This window comes from Pelodiscus sinensis, chromosome 15, assembly GCF_049634645.1.
Source record: "Pelodiscus sinensis isolate JC-2024 chromosome 15, ASM4963464v1, whole genome shotgun sequence".
In the NCBI taxonomy this organism is placed as follows: domain Eukaryota; kingdom Metazoa; phylum Chordata; order Testudines; family Trionychidae; genus Pelodiscus; species Pelodiscus sinensis.
The window spans coordinates 18809407-18825105 of NC_134725.1; the positions used below are offsets into that span (position 1 = coordinate 18809407).

The 15699-nt window shown below is 45.3% G+C and overlaps 1 protein-coding gene across 17 annotated transcripts in view; it reads right to left on the reverse strand.

Annotated features, from left to right (window-relative positions):
• ARVCF (ARVCF delta catenin family member) overlaps positions 1-15699 on the reverse strand; it is a 592161-nt gene that overhangs the window by 148498 nt on the left and 427964 nt on the right. The window lies entirely within an intron of this gene.

Consider the following 15699-nt stretch of genomic DNA (forward strand, 5'->3'; position numbering starts at 1 on the left):
CCCATCTAGATGAGCTTTTGTAGAGTTGCAGACACTTGTTTGGAAGTTATGTTTATACTGAACATTCCTTTTGTTTGTCATATGATTTTGTTCATTCCATCCCAAGTGGGGTCAGACTGTTTGGGTATTTCACACTGATCATGCAAAGATGTGAAAACAAATGTCAACTTTAAAAGAGGAGACTAGGAAAGATTTCTGGAGCTCACCCTATTTAGGGTCCCTGGCCAAGGGAGTCCTCTGCTAGATTAAATGACATTTACCACACTGTGGTCCCTCTAAATACATGAAAAATATCGAATGACCATAAGAGAACAGAGTCTGGAGGACATACGATAACAGTGGAAGAAAATAAGCACTTTTACACACAAACACAGAAAAAGTCATTCTGCACATGACTTGTGATTCATCTAATTCAGTGTCTTTCATTAACAATGATCTGTTGTATTAATTTAGAGGGAATAACAGAGCCCAAAAAGTTAAAGATGTAAATATGACACAGTCACAGCCCTACATGAAACAGTATTAAACAAAGTCCAGGATTTGGTATACAGAGATTTCAGCCAATGCAGTACCATGGTCAATATACTTGGAACCTTCATTAAAGATCCAGAAAACACTTCACATTTCAAATGCCTTTTGAGGGGATACTTTTGAGAGAAAGAAAACATTAATTGAGATAGGCTGGAGTGCTCACTGCTGCTTTTCTTAAAGTCCAATCTTACTGCCTACAAAACAAAATAAAACCATCATACACAAAGGAGATAGAAAAGAACAGCAAGGATAGAAAATGTAGCTTCTGATATCTGGTGTTGACTAACTTACACCTTGACTGCTGAAAACAGCAGGCACATCGCATGATCTTCTCTTAACCCATCGGACCTGACAAACTTTTATGAGCTTCAGGCTCTTCAGGGCATTGCATCAGCTGCTTTTTTCTGGGTCAGAGGCTTAAACCATATTGCAAAATATAGTCTTCCTGTAATCAGCTAAACCAGACTTATTTGATGGGAAAAATTGGGGCTAGGAAAGAAGAAACATGGCGGGGATAGAGTGAGGATAAAAATAAAATCATTCACATCCCAGAGTTTCAAATGGCGCTGGCTGTGTTATCAGAGAGAGACCCTCTCTCTAGACCAGTCTGTTCAGAAATTTTTCAGGATCAGAATGATGGAAAGCAAGTTCCAGGAAATAAGTGAGAGTGGAAATAATGATGCTGAAGCTCATACCAATAGCAATTTTCCTCCCAAAGTCTTTCCTTTTAAGAACCCTAAAAGTAGGTATTAGGCAGAATAGTCCAGCTTCTCTTATTTGGTTCTCCAATGCACCTAATTTCTGATACATCAATTTGGGTTGACTAAATCTCAGGTCCCACATGTTGTTCGCCCATAGTATTAACACAAAACTTGAATTATAACAGTTGATCTTTCTGTTTGGACAAATTTAGTCCGTCTTACGTTTGTTCCTTTTCTCATAACATTTATTACAGACTGTCACATCTTACAAATTTGTACTCACTTCTTACAGTTGAACTTGCCAATAAGGCAAATTGAGGTCCAATCAGCACAATAGACCAGTAAAAGCAGCTTCAGAAGAGATGCATATGAGTGTGACAATAATCTGTCCCTGTTGGAAACACTGGATGAAATTTTCCCGTTTATGCTTTTGGTGTCAAAACCTCTTACTGGAGGATGTGTCTGGAGCTGCTTCAAAAAGATGTGCTCTTTTAGTCACTTTTTACAGCTAAGCATACCACTAAGGTAAATTCGTAACAAATACTAGCTAATAGTACAATATTCTGAAACATTGTAGCAATATAATGTTGCTCATATTCAGAATGTTCATTTCTATCAACAGAAACACTGGAATGAGAGGAAGAATACACAACATGTATTAACCACTGGAAAACAAAATCATGAGAGGTTTTTTTTTTAAACCAAAGTATTAAAAACTAGAGAAAGTTTAAAGGATAAGTCTAAGTATATCACACTTTTAACCTAAACTGCACAATACTGTATGTACAAGTAATGAAATGGCAGATATTAAATTTGTTTCCAGTGCATTCAATACTCAGAAGCCCAAATTGAGAGATTTTGATCTGCAGCCTTTGATTAAAAAATATCGATCTCTGACCAGATTATCCAAGCCACAGTTAAAACAAAATGAGAGCACATCTTTTAAAGCAGCTCCAAACATAACCTCCAGCAAGATGGAAAGCACAAACAGGAAAATTTCACCCAAACCGTATTTTTTTCCCCAGAGTCATCTGCAATCAAATGATACTTCAGTCTAATGAAATAATGAAGTCCCATAAGTTTATAAAATGACAAGAATGACTCCCCACCAACAGCATAATTAAACATCACGAGCCGAATGATGCACAGCCAGATATGAACATGATTTTTTTCTGTCATTAGGACAAGTAGTGAGATTCTGTCTATGTCCTGAAGGTTTTCCTTTGTAATTAGTATCCTCCCTGCAGCTTAGCCTATTTTTGTGTTCTGGTAAATTAAAATATAGAAAAAATAGTAGTTTCACTGAATTAACAGGATCTGGCAATTCATTTTGTGTTTTACTGTATTTGCACAACACAATGTATTAACCCCGGAGTCATCCAATTAAAGGAGCTCCCCAAGAAAGAGAATGGGTTAAAATAATCTACCACAAGTAACTTAGATAGCTGTAAGTATCTGGACAGATAAGTAGGTACTATATATCAGTTCCATCCTCTGGAACTATACTGAAATGTCAGAAAACAATTTATCAGCGTTGGTGCTTGCAGGGAATTCTCTACAGCAGCAACATGACAACACATGAGATTACAGTTTTTGGCATTACTGAACTTTTGGAAAAGAATCCAGGAAAAAGATACAGTGAGAGAGAGCATTCAAGTAGTTTTAAAGAGGTAGATATTCTGCTGGTGCTTGACATACACTTGTGTCCACAGGGATACTGTGATCTTTGAAATAAGCGAATGTACAATGTTACCTATTGTATGTCTTTCATGTGTTATAGACATAATGCCAAAAGCACCGTTTATAATGCATCAGCTACTCATGTAAACCATCCTAGAACCCAAAAGGCAAAAACCATATGTAAGCAATTAAACAGTTGGTGTTAGCACAATTTCAATCCTAGTGTTTGCCAAAAGCCATGTGATTCCTTAACTTATGAAAGAATTGGGACATCCAGAAAGACCCTCTTAATGATCAACTAAAAGCAACATGCCATTTGTGCATTAAAGTCAATCTTCATTTTAGCACAGAATCACAGAACACTAGAACTGGAAGGGACCTCGAGAGGTTATCCAATCTGGACTATAGTTTCCTGGGTTGTTCTTATTTCCCTTTTTATAGATTCATTTAGAATCATAAAATGCTAGGACTGGAAGAGACCTCAGGAGGTCATCAAGTCCAGTCCCCTGTTCAAAGCAGGACCAATCCCAACTAAATCATCCCAGCCAGGACTTTGTCTGGCCAAGCCATAAAAAGCTCTAGGGATGGAGTTTTCACCACCTCCCTAGGTAACCCATTCCAGTGCTTCACCATCCTCTTAGGGAAATAGTTTTTCCTAATATCCAACCTAGACCTCCCCCTCTGCAACTTGAGACCATTGCTCCTTGTTCTGCCATCCATCACCACTGAGAACAGCCTCCCTCCATCCTCTTTGGAATTTCCCTCCAGGAAGCTGAAGGCTGCTATCAAATCCCCCCTCACTCTTCTCTACTGCACGAAAAATGCAGGACACGTGCATCTTTAGGAACTTCAGTCTCTTCAATAACTTTCTTCCCAGACTAGAAAATTACAATTGAAGGCATTGTAAATACCAATAGTTATCCTTGGAGACACAGCCTATCCCTTGCTCCCGTGGCTCATGAAGCTGTGCACAGGCGTCCTGGACCACAATAAGGAGCAATTTAGCTACATGTTCCTCTAGTGCAGAATGGTGGTCGAATGTGCATTTGGACATTTAAAAGGGAAGGTTCCACAATCTAACCAACCAGGTTAGACCTCAGCGAAAGCAATATTCCCACTGTGCTGACAACCTGCTGTGTACTCCATAATTCAGAGAGGAAGGGAAAAAGTTACATGGTGGAGTAGGAGGGGTGGAGAGAGGGGGGGGAAAGGAACACCCAGCCAGAGATAATGAGCAGCCAGGCGTCAGGGCCATTAGAAGAGAACATTTTCAGGAGCACTGCAAATCAGAGAGGCTTTGAAAAAACAGTGTTATGAATGGCAAGCTTTCAGAATCATGCATGTTGTTCTTAATGAGGTGCCTCTGCATTCGGAGATTGCCAGCAAACCCACCCTCCTTCAACACAAGCAATAAAGAGACTGTTGTTCAGAAGTCCCGTATTTTTATTTAGGGAACAAGGCAGGGTCAGAAAAGGAGTCCCGAGTGGAAGCTTGGGGGAGGTGGGGGGGGGGGGGAGGACAGAGATATCACAATTGGGAGGAGGGATGGAGGGAGGGAGAGAGAGAGATCACAATTGGGAGGTGTGTGTGCATGTGTGAGAGAGAGAGAGAGTGAGAGAATGTGTGTGTGATATATATCACAATTGGGAGGAGTGTGACCTCCCCCACCTTCTACACTTTAGGGCTCCTGGGAGAGAAGGCTATAGAACTCTGTGGGGAGGGAATGTTGGTCCACAAGGGCTGGAGTGGGTGCCTGTGCATATAAGCATTCTGGACAGCCACCACGTAATCCATCACATCTACCAGGCACAAGAGTCTTCTGGTTCCTCACTTGCAGTTTGCTGCATGATCTATGCTCATGCTCCACATGCATCTCCTCCAGCAGCATATTCGTTCACTCACGTAAGCGCCCCCTTCGCCCCCGCCAAAGGACAGACTGCATTTGCTCCTTGAACATGTTGTCTGCAGCCAAAAAGCAACAAGGGATTTGTTCCAGGCTGACATCTGGGGGAGGCGGAAGTGCAAGGCACTTTTCAAGAGACACTGTGGCACATAAAATTTAATCTGTTTGTCTGAAAAGAAGGTTTGTTTAAATGCAATAGGAATGTATTATGTACAAGGCCACAGTTATGCTTTTAAGTGCCCACTAAGCAGCAGTTACTCCACGCTGTGCCCATGTGTTCAGCACCCATTTGCCAAGAAAGTGCAACATTCCCTTCTTGCAGAGTGAGCAGGGGAAAGGAGTCCAGCTGTGGCAGCAGGGCATGAGCTGCAGCCTGGCTTCACTGGGGATGAAAAAAAGGAGGTTTACTGCAGAGGTATCCGCTAATAGCTTCCTCTGCTTCATCCAGGTCACCATGAGAGAGATCAGTCTTCTCAGAATTACACAGAGTGATAGGGACCAAATGCTGCCTGAATGTGGGCAGAAACCTGGGCCTTATGCTGCAATGCTTAGTGCTGCTGCTTACTGCTGGCTTGGAGTGGGAACGTGTCCTATTGTGGAAGACAGGATAAGGCTGGCCTCTCCAGAAGCCTTGTGAGCAGGATTATAGAGTTGTGCTCTATGAGAGCTTTATGGAAATGTGCAGGGAGGATTCCTGCTCTGCCTCTAGGCACATTAACAAGCTGTTCCAGGGATTTCCCCATTCCTGCACCTTTCCCCCACATTGTGTACCCATAGTAGCCATCACAGATCACACCCTTAACCCATTTTTAACAAAATACAAAATGTGAACTCACCAGGAGACCTCCCTGAGATCAGTGTCCAATTGTGAGTAGAGATGGAATACAGGCAGTCCCTGAGTTACGTGAATCTGACTTACATCGGATCCCTACATACGAATGGGGCTTTTCTCGCCACGGAGGACACGGGTGGCGGGACCGCCCAGACGCGCCACGGTCCCGCCGCCCGCATCCTCCGCATCTCCCTGGTCTGCTGGGGGGCACCCCAGCAGACCAGGGAGACACAGAGCAAAGCTGCGGAGGACGCAGGCGGCAGGACCGCGGCGCGTCTCGGCAGTCCCGCCACCCGCATCTCCCTGGTCTGCAGGGGGGGGGGGCAGCTAGTGCACCCCCCCCAACAGACCAGGCTTTTCCCGCTGCCCACATCCTCCGCGGCGAGAAAAGCTGCTCTGCGTGTCCCTGGTCTGCTGGGGGGGGAGGGCGCAGCTAGTGTGCTCCCCCCCAGCAGACCAGGCTTTTCTCACCGATGCCTGGGGTAGAGCAGCTGGGGTGCTTCCGGGTTGATCCAGCAGCATTGCTCCTCGGCGCTACTGGACCAACCCGGCAGCACCCAGCTGCTCTGCCTCAGGCGTCCCCAAGTCAGACGCTGCTGAAACTGACCAGCGGCTGACTACAGGAAGATAGATTTCGGGATCCTGACCAAAGGAAGAAAATAGAGTAGTAAAATACACAACTTGGACTCCAAAAAAGCAGATTTTGACTCCCTCAGAGATCTGGCGGGCAGAATCCCCTGGGATGCTAACATGAAGGGGAAAGGAGTCCAGGACAACTGGAAGTACTTTAAAGAAGCCTTACTGAAGGCACAGAAAGAAACCATCCCGATGTATAGTAAGAGAGGCAAACATGGTAGGAGACCAGATTGGCTTACAGGGGAAATCCTTGGTTAACTTAAGCACAAAAAGGGAGCTTACAAAAAGTGGAAATGACTAGGGAGGGGTTTAAATGTATAGCTTGAGAATGCCGGGAGATTATCAGGAAGGTGAAAGCGCAAATGCAATTGTGACTGGCTAAGGATGTGAAGGATAACAAGAAAGGTTTCTACAGGCATGTTAACAAGAAGAAGGTGATCAGAGGGTGTGCAGATAAAGGAGGTCACCTAGTGACAGATGATGTGGGGAAAGCTGAAGTACTCAATGCTTTCTTTGCCTCTGTATTCACGGACAAGGTGGGCTCCCGTACTAATGTGCTAAGTGACGCAAGATGGAATGAAGATGGACAGCTCTTGGAGAGCAAAGAACAGGTTAGGAACTATTTAGAAAAGCTAAACGTACACAAATCCGTGGGTCCAGACTTAATACATCCAAGGGAACTGAGGGAGTTGGCAAATGTCATTCAGGAGCCTTTGGCCATTATCTTTGAAAAGTTGTGGAGGTCGGGAGAAATCCCGTATGATTGGAAAAAGGCAACTGTCGTGCCTATCTTCAAAAAAGAGAAGAAGGATGATTCAGGGAACTATAGGCCGGTCAGTCTTACCTCGGTTCCTGAAAAAATCATGGAAGGGATCCTTAAGGAATCCATTTTGAGGCACTTGGAAGAAGGGAAAGTGATTAGGAATAGTCAGCATGGATTCACAAAGGGAAAGTTGTGCCTCACCAATCTGATTAGCTTCTATGATGAGGTAACTGGCTCCGTGGATATGGGAAAGTCAGTGGATGTTATATACCTTGACTTTAGCAAGGCTTTTGATACGGTCTCCCACAATATTCTTGCCAGCAAGTTAAGGGAATGTGGATTGAATAAATGGACAGTAAGATGGATAGAAAGATGGCTAGAAGGCCGGGCCCAGCGGGTAGTGATCAACGGCATGATGTCAGGATGGCAGTCGGTTTCTAGCGGAGTACCCCAAGGTTCGGTTCTGGGACTGGTTTTGTTCAATATCTTTATTAATGACCTGGATGAGGGGATGGATTGCACCCTCAGCACGTTCGCAGATGACAGTAAGCTAGCGTGAGAGGTAGATACGCTTGAGTGCAGAGATAGGGTCCAGAGTGACTTAGACAAATTGGAGGATTGGGCCACAAGAAATCTGATAAAGTTCAACAAGGACCAGTGCAGAGTCCTGCACCTGGGATTCTTCCGTCCCAAGCATTGTTACAGGCTGGGAACCAACCAACTAAGTATTAGTTCTGCAGAAAAGGACCTGGGGGTTACAGTGGATGAGAAGCTGGATATGAGTCAACAGTGTGCCCTTGTAGCCAAGAAGGCTAATGGCATATTAGGTTGCATTAAGAGAAGCATTGCCAGAAGATCCAGTGATGTCATTATTCGCCTTTATTTGCCTCTGGTGAGGCCACATCTGGAGTATTGTGTCCAGTTCTGGGCCCCCCACTACAAAAAGGATGTGGACGCATTGTAGAGGGTCCAGCGGAGGGCAACCAAAATGATTAGGGGGTTGGAGCATAAGACCTATGAGGAGAGGCTGAAGGAGTTGGGTCTGTTTAGTCTGCAGAAGCAAAGAGTGAGGGGGGATTTGATAGCAGCCTTCAACTTCCTGAAGGGAGGTTCAAAGAGGATGGAGAAAGGCTGTTCTCAGCAGATGGCAGAACAAGGAGCAATGGTCTCAAGTTGAGGTGAGAGAGATCCAGGTTGGATATTAGGATAAACTATTTCACTAGGAGGGTAGTGAAGCACTGGAATGGGTTACCTAGGGAGGTAGTGGAGTCTCCATCCCTAGAGGTGTTTAAGTCTTGGCTTGTCAAAGCCCTGGCCGGGTTTATTTAGTTGGGATTGGTCCTGCCTAGAGTAGGGGGCTGGACTTGATGACCTTCTGAGGTCTCTTCCAACTCTATGGTTCTATGATTCTATGCTGTCCTCCACACTGCTGTCCAAGGCTGCCTGAGATGTATTTTGGGAGAAATCCACAGACAGGTTTAGGAAGCTTGTCAAGTCCCCCCACCAGCAGGATCGTATGATATAGAACATTTGTTTGCCTTCTTGTCTTTATTTTCACACAGCTGTGTGTCTCTGGTGAATCCTTTCTCCTCCATGCCCTTTGTCATCTCTGCATTTGCTGGATCATAGTTCTTCGAGAACAGATCTCTCTCCTCACACAGCAATGAGGTCCAGGATCTCCTGCATGCTTGATGCTACCTCTTGTCTGTAACTCTGGGAACTTATGGTCAGGTGTGCTGCCTCCTCTGAAGACTGCTCTCCATGCTGCCTACACGAGAAATTAAATTCAAATTTTCCCAGGGCTTTTCCTGTTCATCTGGAGAGCAATGGAGATGAAAGTACTGGCTAGAGTGGTCACAGTGGGACACCTCCCATAGGCTAAGAATTTCTATTTTTATAGCGCTGTGTCTGCACTACCATAAAGTCTACTGTGCAAGGTCAAATTTAGCATTACTCCTCATGAAAAGCAGGACTACCAAAATGGATTTTAACACCCCTTAAAGTTAATGGAATAGGGTTGGTGGTGTGGAGTCATTGTTTAGAAAAAAACAACCTAATGAAGCTAAGTTCAACCTAAACTCCTAGTGTAGATCAGACCTAAAAGGATTCAAAAGATCTTCACAGACCACAGGTTTAACTTAGAGCAAGATTACTGCCCGAACAGTCCAATTAAATTCACGGGACTCCTCATCTGAACTGTTGTTTGATCACTGAATAAAATAAATTTGGTTTCTTTCAAGCAAACTGAGTTTTGTTTTGTTCTTGATGTAACAAAGATCCTGAAGAAACTATATTTGGGTTAAATCAAACATTTCAAATTGACTCTTCTAAAATGTGAAAATGAACCATTTCAATTGATTTTTGTTTTTTATTTGACTAAAAATATTCACTTAAGTTTCTTCAAGATCACTTCATCAACAACTGCAATACAACTGCCTCTGCGACAGAAAATGCTGATAGCTTAACAAGTCATAGTAGACTTATGTAACACTTCAGAGCAGGAAGTAAAGAATCAGTTGATTAGGAATTCTGAAAGTACATCAGTCCTCTTAAAAACAAAATAGGTATCCTGCATATTTGCAAATAGAGAAGAATGGAGAAACCAGGAGACCACACTGTGCATTGGCCTTGTTACTGCTCAGCCAACTTTTCTGCTCTTGTCCTGGAAGGTCTAAAATTGTCTTATGGCAATGCCTTGAACTCACAGGAACAGCAAATGAGAAACTACAGCATTTGTACATGACCCTAAATTAGAGGTGATTGGGTAGATAAACTCACCATGCACAGTAGTTCCTTAAAGAGTATGAAGTGCAAACATTAATACAGAGGAAGACTGTACCAAGATTTTATTTACATGGTTTGCCTTTGTTCAAACATAACCACCCGATTAAATAGTACCTACTATTGCTACATTTCATGTTGTGTGGTGGTTTGTTTTTTTTAAATACCTCCGGTGCATTAAATATTTCATAGAAACTGACAGAATAAGAGAGAGTTTGCTGAAAATATGTCACAAAATAGCAACAGGAAAGAAGGAAGCACTCAAGGATAAAAACACCTTGACATTTCTGAGTGCTTATTTTTGAACTGTAGACTGTAAAATCATCAGGCCAAATAGGTTCAAACCTTTACCTTTCTGTTAAATGCTGGGTTGGAACTAAACCTACAAATTTTCAAAAAGACAGCTCAAATTTTCCCTCCTCCCACTTAAACTTGACATTTTCAAAGCCAGTGAAGTACTTAACTCCCACTGAAATTCATTCCAGCTGCACTGCCCCACTCCCCTTAAAGTCCTTTCAAAAAGCTCTGCTCAAGAGTATGGCTGCACTATGGGGCTAAATGGCACCTCAGGAATCAAGATCTTAAATCACAAACACTTTTCATCCCTATAATGGGAATAGCAGGTGTTTGGCACTTTTCAGGATCAGGTCCCTGGCAAGCACAGAAATGCACAAGGCAGAATGTGTACATGTTCTTAGAAACCTTTTATTTGTAAATACAAAAACAAGAAGCCTACCTTAAAAAAAATCTATCCATTGTTATATGCAAATATAAAAAGGACTAAAAATCTATCTTGGAAAGCTTTTAGCATTTCAACAACGAGAAGAATGAATAGCCAGAAATAGAAAAAAACATTTTTAAAACACCCACAGAAATAATGTGGCTTAATAAAGTGCTCTTCAACCACTTATAAACAGGCTTCATTTAATCTGCTGCAATGCTTCTATGCTAAAAACTAAGTGTGCTAGCTGCTTCCCCAAGGTGACCTTCACCGTTTTAAATCTTCTAGATATGTGCCTTCCAGCAGAGATTGTGAAGTCGAAGTGCACATCGGATGCATCTTTTGTGCAGTGCGTAATATGCAGAGACCAATCCAGCAAGGTATGTGCACTAAACAGAGAAATAGTTTGCTGAACAATCAAACAAAGTGCATTTTAAAATGCTGTATGAAGGGAGGTTTTATCCCGTTAAAAGATGGCAATTATTCAGTTCTATTAACCCTTCTTCTTAACTCAGCTCAGTGCAATAAGGGTTTTTAAAGAGAAGAAGAAGAAAGGAGAAGCTCAGTGTCAAATTGCAGTGCCTCTGAGTTGAGGCTATTTACATTAATTATACTTTGAAAAAGACAGTAACATAGTATGGCTCTGAAACAAGTGTAAAAGAAAGCACTTGGGAACAGCATTGTGCAGGAGCACTGACATTTACATCAGATGTAGGATTTCACTTCAAACTCTGAAGTTTCACATGCAAAATTAAAGTGAATGAAAAGGCACTCAAAATCTAAACATTAAAATCTTCTCTTGATCTGTGGAACCCCAAAGCGCATTCTACACAGCACATCAAATCCAGAATGAACAAGTCATGCTAGTTACAGGCACACAGTTAAAGTGATCTTCGAAGGGAAATCCCAACAAAGGACATGGGACTTTGGGGAGCTTCTCAAATGCATCTGGCTGGTGGAAGGAGCAGATCTTTGGGTTCTCTGGTCTTTCAGACACTTAAATCAGAATAACCACCAGTCAGAGGAGCTACTGCTACTGGCACTACTGCTCCCTTGAAAGGCAGTCCAGTTGGGGAATGTAGCTTGCCTTGCTTGCATTTCCTAGAACAACATTTTCTGCTGTGAAGGGAAAGGGAAGGCTCATCCCAACCTAAGGCAAAGAACAAAGGGTTGTAGTCAGGAAAAACCACTACAAAGTGTCAACTACCAATAGTTTGTTGGCAATCAATTAACAACATAAAAAAGCCTCTTGTAAACATATCCTGAAGCTTCTGTCTGAGGGAGAAAGGCATCAGTCTCCAGCTGGAGACCCATATTGGGAGAGAAAACAGGGCAGAACTGAGGATTGATGATTTGCCTGGAAACCAGAAGAGAAACTGGTTGGAACAAGGGAAGAAAGTGGACATGTAATGCATTAGGTAGGAAGCAGAACATGATTTGTACCAGCACAGGGAAGGCTTCAGTTGGGCTAAAGCACATTTTGCATAGCGTTCGGGGGCAGTTGCAAGGCAAGATAATGAGCTGCTGGCTGAGAGAGGAGTGGGATGTAGCGTGTATAAGAGAACAGGAACCATGTCAATTTTTAATACCACTTTTATTAAAGTAATGCATTAACCATTATCTGAAATAGATTTTAACATGTTTCTGAAGACCATCCTAATTCTAGAGCAACAGAATGTCCTGTGGTGGCCACAGAAGACACATGAGCTTGTCAAGGAGTGTGGGGAAGTCACCGGGCCCTGCACCCCCATCCGCAATCAGACGTGACTCTCAGCCACCAAGTAAAACAGAAGGTTTATTGATTCACAAGGACACAGCATAGCTCAGACTTCTTGTTACAGGAACCAGGAACATTCGGTACAGCCCATCTTGGAGAAAGGGGAACCCAGAGCTGGGGCTCTGGGCCCGTATCCTGGCCCCCCAGGCCAGCTAGACTCCCTTCTCCCCCAGCAAAACTAACTCTCACTCACGGCCCTCCAAGAAGCCTCCTGCTTTATCTTACTTTCAAGCCCAAGATGTTATCTGCTGTTACCTGGTCCTCAGGACATGAGAGACCAACATACTTCCACAGTGAGCCATGCCCAGCCTTCCCTGCCTCATCCAGAGAGTGCTGCAATGCCCAGGGAAACTGAGGCGCACGCGCACACACACACACACACACACACACCCTTACTTTAGAACAGCACAGAACAGTAGAATCACATACAACACAACAAAGTGAACAGAGTGAATACAGTGACTACAGGAGCCAACATAGACCCTACTAGTCACAGCTGATGAGTGGTAGCACCATACCACCCATTGTTTTATTTGAGCCCTTCACAGTCTTTACCCTTATTTTGAGATGGGGAATCCTCATTATGTGCATCTGAGGCATAGAAACAGAGACTGACTTCTCACAGGTCATATAGAATCATAGTGCTGGAAGAGACCTCAGAAGGTCACTGAGTCCAGCCCCTTGACCAAAGCAGCACCAAGCCGAAAAAACAGTTACTTATCTCATAACCGTCGTTCTTCGAAATGTGTTGCTTATGTCCATTCCAGTAGGTGTGCACGTGCCGTGTGCACAGTTGTTGGAACTTTTTTACCCTTAGCAGCACCCGTTGGGCCAGCTGGGGAGCCCCTAGAGTGGCGCCGGCATAGCCGCACATATATATCCCTGCTAGCCCCAACCCTGCTCAGTTCCTTCTTGCCGGAAACTCCGACCAAGGGAAAGCGGGCAGGATTGGAATGGACATAAGCAACACATCTCGAAGAACAACAGTTACGAGGTAAGTAACTGTTTCTTCTTCAAGTGCTTGCTTATGTCCATTCCAGTAGGCGATTTCCAAGCCATAACTATGGAGGTGGGGTCGGCAGTCTAGATAGTGACAGATTGTAGCACAGCCATCCCCATAGCCGCGTCCTGCTGGGCCTGCTGTGAGATAGCATAATGCATGGTGAATGTGTGCACAGACGACCACGTGGCCGCCCTGCATGTATCAAGGATTGGCACCAGGGCTAAGAATGCTGTGGACGACGCCCATGCCCTAGTGGAATGGGCAGTGACTTGGAGTGCTGGTTTCCCTTTCAGCTCGTAACATGCCCTGATACAAGCGGTGATCCAGGAGGAGAGACATCGTGCCGAGACCGACGAGCCCCTCATTCTCTCCGCTATTGAGACAAAGAGCTGTGTGGACTTACGGAATGCTCTTGTCCTCACTAAATAAAATGCCAATGCTCTCCTAACATTCAACGTGCGTAGTGTCTGCTCCCTCCTGTCTGCGTGAGATTTAAGATACAATACTGGGAGATAAATCTCCTGTGACATATGAAACGGGGACACTATTTTGGGTAGGAAAGCTGGGTGAGGGCAGAGGGTCACCTTGTCCCTGGAAAACACCGTATACGTGGCTCTAAGGACAGGGCCTGCAACTCCGAGACTCTCCAAGCTGAGGTAATAGCCACCAAGAATGCCACCTTCCAGGATAGGTGAGACAGGGAACAGGTAGCAAGTGGCTCAAAGGGGGCCCCCCATCAGACCGCGAAGCACTAGGTTTAAATCCAACTGAGGAATGAGCTTCCTGACCTGCAGGTACAGCCTGTCCAGGCCCTTCAAAAATATCTTGACTATCGGTAGGGCGAATACTGAGCACCCCCGCTCACCCTGATTAACGATCGCAATGGCCGCCAGGTGCACTCTAACCTTGGAGGTAGACAGCCCCTGCTGCCTGAGCTCCTGCAGATAGTCTAAGATACACTGTGTAGGGGCCACAAACGGATCCACCTCCCACTCCCTGGCCCAAGAGGAGAACCTCTGCCGCTTAGCCCAGTAAGTAGCCCTAGTAGAAGGCTTCCTACTTTCCATCCAGTACCCTTTTCACCGGGTCCGAGCAGAGGAGCTCCTCCCCCGTCAGCCACTGATCTTCCAGGCTGTGAGGTGCAGGGAGTGCAGGTCCAGGTGACAGAGAAAACCTTGCCCAATGTTCTGAGTGAGCAGGTCTGGGACCTGCGGGAAGAGGATGGGGTCCTCCATCACAAGGCCCCGTAGGGTCATGTACCAGTGTTGGCGGGGCCACGCCAGGGCAATGAGGATCAATGTTGCCCGGAACCTTCTGATCCGTAAGAGGACCTCATGAATAAGGGGAAATGGAGGAAACGCGTATAGGAGGCGCCTGGGCCATCGCCCTATCAGAGCATCCCCTAGGGACCCACTCCTCCTCCCCTTATACGAGTAGAACAAGGGGCATTTCTTGTTGCTGCTTGATGCAAACAGATCGAGAAAGGGAGCACCCCACCTCAGGAAGAGTGAGCTGACCGCCTCCTCCTTGAGGGACCACTCATGGGCCGCAAAAGCTCTGCTGAGCCGGTCCACCAGGGTGTTGTCCACCCCCCGCAAGTACGTCTCCTGCATGTATATGTTGTGCGCCACGCACAGCGAGCACCACCCTGTCTGTTGATATAGTACATAGCGACTGTGTTGTCTATCTGGTCCAATACACAGTTTCTGCAGAGGGGTGGGGGGGGGGCAGGGGGAGGAAACGCTATGCACGCGAGCTGAACCGCCCACAACTCCCAGACATTGATATGCATCAAGGGCAGTTTATAGGGCCGATCTGGAGACTCTTCTGCCCTCCTCAGTGAGGGCCGCAAACTCCTGCTGGGCGTCCAGAGGCAAGCGCGCCTTAAACTTATCCGCTGCTACCCAAGAGTTATAGGCATACCTGCTAAGCATGACCTGTTGATTGGCAATTCTCAATTGCAGGCCCACAGTGGCGTATGCCTTCCTACCCAATAGGTCTAGCTTCTTGGGCTCTCTACTCTTTGGCATGAGGCCCAGCTGTCCTTGCCTCTCCTTGTTACAGGCTGCCTGCACCACTGCCGAGCCCAGCAGCAGGTGGGAAAACAGATGTTCATGGCCAGCCTGAGGCACAAAGTACCGCCTCTCGACCCCTTTCTGTGTAGGCGGTATGGACGCTGGGGTTTGCCAGAGCGTCTTGGTGATTCTGGTCACCATTTTGTTCAGGGGGAGGATGACTTTAATCAGGCCTTCGGCAGCAATAATGTCCACAACAGGGTCCTGCTCCTCCTTGACCTCCTCTGCCTGGACCCCCAAATTCTGGGCCATTGGTCTCAGGAGGTCCTGGTGGGCTCTTGCATCTATGGCCAGCA